The sequence below is a fragment of the Desmodus rotundus genome, chromosome 2 (genome assembly GCF_022682495.2).
Source record: "Desmodus rotundus isolate HL8 chromosome 2, HLdesRot8A.1, whole genome shotgun sequence".
Classification (NCBI taxonomy): Eukaryota; Metazoa; Chordata; class Mammalia; order Chiroptera; family Phyllostomidae; genus Desmodus; species Desmodus rotundus.
The window spans coordinates 18,402,629-18,406,031 of NC_071388.1; the positions used below are offsets into that span (position 1 = coordinate 18,402,629).

General features: G+C 38.8%; 1 non-coding gene across 1 annotated transcript; it reads right to left on the reverse strand.

Moving 5' to 3' along the window:
• Positions 1-643: 643 nt before the first annotated feature.
• LOC112309566 (U1 spliceosomal RNA) lies at positions 644-807 on the reverse strand. Its single transcript, XR_002975273.2, has one exon. It is a non-coding gene; the product is annotated as a U1 spliceosomal RNA (small nuclear RNA).
• Between the last annotated feature and the right edge of the window lie 2,596 nt (positions 808-3,403).

The following is a 3,403-nucleotide window of genomic DNA, read 5'->3' on the forward strand; positions in this document are numbered from 1 at the left end:
TGCCATCTTAGATGGCATCTTTTTAAAAATTATGTTTTCTCACCGGTCATTTTACTGGTGTAGAGCAGGGTTTCTCAGCAGCCTTACTGTTGATATTTTGGGCTGGGTAATTCTTTGCTACGGGAAGCTGACTTGGGCCTTGCAGGATGTTTAGTAACATCTCTGGCCTCTACCCACTAGATACCGCTGGAACCTTTCCCTCCCAGCCCCAATTGTGACAATCAAAGTGTCTCTGTGTATTCCCCAATGTCCACAGGCAGGCAAACGGTTGTGAACCACTGGTGTGGAGGAATGTGTATTTTTTTTGCACATTAATCTTATGTTTAACAAGCTCGAGGAATACTCCTAATAGTTCTAATAGTTGGAAGATTCTCTTGGTTGTTCAATGTTAGAATTATTTACCAGTTGCATAAAAGATGTTTTTATGTCTGCCTTTCCAATTAAATTATTTTACTTTACATTCTCTTAAGGAGGATTTCATGTTCCCTGTAGAACTGTGGCGGTAGTACCAAACATCCTTGTCTAATTCCTCACTTTAAAGGGAATCACCTGAGGTTTCTCCATGGAGCAAGCCATTTGCTGCATTTTGTCATAATCTTCATCAAAGTAGGAAAGTTATTTGCTTTCAGTTTTCTTTCTTTGTCAGGGGAGAGCGCGAACGCAGTCCCCCGCTACCACAAATCATGCAGTCGAGTTTCCCACATGTGGGGAAATCGCAGGGGTCTGCACACCTGGAGCGCAATGGGTAAGCCTCGCCCTGGGAAAACCACCTTCGTGGTCACAGTATCTCCCCTGCCAGGTACGCATACTTTCAGTTTTCTAAGTTTTTTTTCTCATAACCATAAATAGGGATTGAATGGTATATATAATTTTTACGTTTGCTCAGAAGATTGAGTATATTTCTCCTTTATTTTGTGGTAAATTAAATTGCATATATGGGATCAGATCATTCTTGCATTACTGAGAAAATTTCTACTATCACTGTATCTCTTTACGTGTAGCTGTATCTTTGAATATTAAATTTTGTGGATTTGGATTAACTTTTATATTATGTCTTATTCCACATTTAGTTGAAATATCAACACTGCATGAACTTCATAAATGAGTTGACAAATTTATTTTTCTATATTCTTGGAAAACATTTACTAAATAGGACTTAATTCTCTTAGCCATTTATTATGCCTTTAATGGTTTGTTGTCTTTCTTGGTTTGTGTACTCCTCAGATATTCTCTGCCACTCCTCTCTTACATTTTCTTTGAACTACGCACCACACTCACTAGAGAAGCATATCTGGGTGGGGCGCTGGGGAGAGGAGGGTAACCAGGCCACAGTTTGCTCTCTTTCAGGTAATCTTAGAGTGTCTGGGGCCCGGGGAAGGCAAAGAGCCTGCAGTGCAGCAAACTGGGCTCCACTAGTCTTCACTCGTGCATCTAAGCACCTCTGGTGTTGAAAACTTGGTGGGGTTAATAGCTGAGCCAGCCACGTCAGATCTACTGACTTTTCCCCTGGCGATTACTCTATGAGGTTCACAGCATAGGGCTCTTTCCCAAATGGCATTTCATTTTATGAGCATTTAACTACTTTTGGTTTATTTCCTTAAGTGACCGGCAGGGAGATTCTAGAATTCTGATTGATTTCATAATTTGCTCAAAAGACTTATTTGTTTATTTGTATTTTTGTGGGGAAGGGCAGTTATCAGATACATTTTTTAAAATGCCTGTAGGTACTAAAGTTGTTTTTCCTACCATAGGACTAGATCAGGGTCATGGTCAGATCCAGCTTCGAAGTTCCTTTTAATTTCTAGAATTGATAAACTTCCTCATAGCCATGATTTCCTGTTCTCCTGCCATACCTGCCCGGCATGCTGTCCCTGTCTTCGCTCAGATAGGGGGTTAACTGGAATCCTTCATTGACTATCAAAGGAGACTTTCATTCTACTTTCCACACCATATGTCTCTAAAGGCCCTTCAGGCAGAATACCTAACCCTCTACCCACCACAGAAGAATCAGGCACAGTTTTGCGGCCACTTCTGGTTCACATGAGCTAACGGAAACTTCAGCGCTAGATTCATGGATTCTGTCAAATATTTCAAAGCATACTTAGACACCCATGGACAAAGGCAACAGAGGAGGGAGGACTGAATGCGGAAGGTGTGTGGGTAGGGTGGGGAGAGTAATGGGGGAAAATGGGGACAACTGTAATTGAACAATAAAAAAATTAAAAATAAAAGCATGCTTAGGTAGATTCAAGTGAAGATTTTCCCTGTATAAAGCGAAACTCCTGGGAACTGAGAGTTCCATGGCAAGATGGCCTTGACTGGGGGAAAATGCCTGGCTTCCCAGTTTTCTCCAGGTTTAAGGGTGGTGATGAGTTTATACTACAGTTTACACATTCCAGTTGTTTGGGCACATGTTCTTATTTTGTATCGACATGAACACTGTCTGGGATTCCTTTGGTGCCCGAAAGAATGGCTAATGAAGAAAAACACTTGGTTCTGGTAGAAATCTAAAGTTTTATGGTTGCTCATTTTCTTCATTACGCTAGCCTCAGTCTTGCCTCTAACTCCTTGCTTATGTTTCTTTCTCCCCTAACTCATTTGGAAGGTAACGTGTTCTTTCTTCCTTCTCCAATCATACCCACCTCCTAAATCTGTTTTACCCAATCCATTAGACTTTCCCTGATTATTTCTGGCCAAATTACTCTCACACTTCTCTAAATTTCCTGAAAGAATTTGAGTTCATGCCCTAAATTTTATAGTTAATATTATCTTCTTATACTTAGTTATGTAATTCTTTTATTTTTATCATTCTCATCTTCTCAAATAAAATATTAGTGGTTGCCAGGGGCAGAGTGTGTGGGACCTAGTGAAATGGGCAAAAGGGTCAAAAGGTATAAATTTCTAGTTACAAAGTAAATAAATCATGGAGATGTAATGTACAGCATGGGAACTGTAGTTAATAATAATGTATGGTGTTATTTGAAGGTTGCTAAGAGTAGATCTTAAAAGTTCTTATCAAAAGAAAAAAATTGTTGTAACTATGGTGATAGATGTTAATTTTGTGGTCATTTTGCAATATGTACAAATATGGAATCATTAGGCTGTACACCTAAAATGAATGTAATGTTTTTCATCTATTATAACTCAATTAAAAAAAGTAAAAGAATTTTTAAAAGTTGGTTCCTAAGTATGGACTTTACCTAGACTTTTTTTACAGCTCCCACTGCCTTTAATAGAAGTAAATACTAAGTAGATGCTAAATAAACAATCAGTGATAGATGTTACTAATACACGGATAATTAGTTAAAAGATGGCTCTCATTTTCTAGGCATTTTCCAGGTATTTTGCAAAGCAAACAAAGTTGGAGGAAAACCTCTTCAGTTTTCAAGAGCATCTAAAAAGG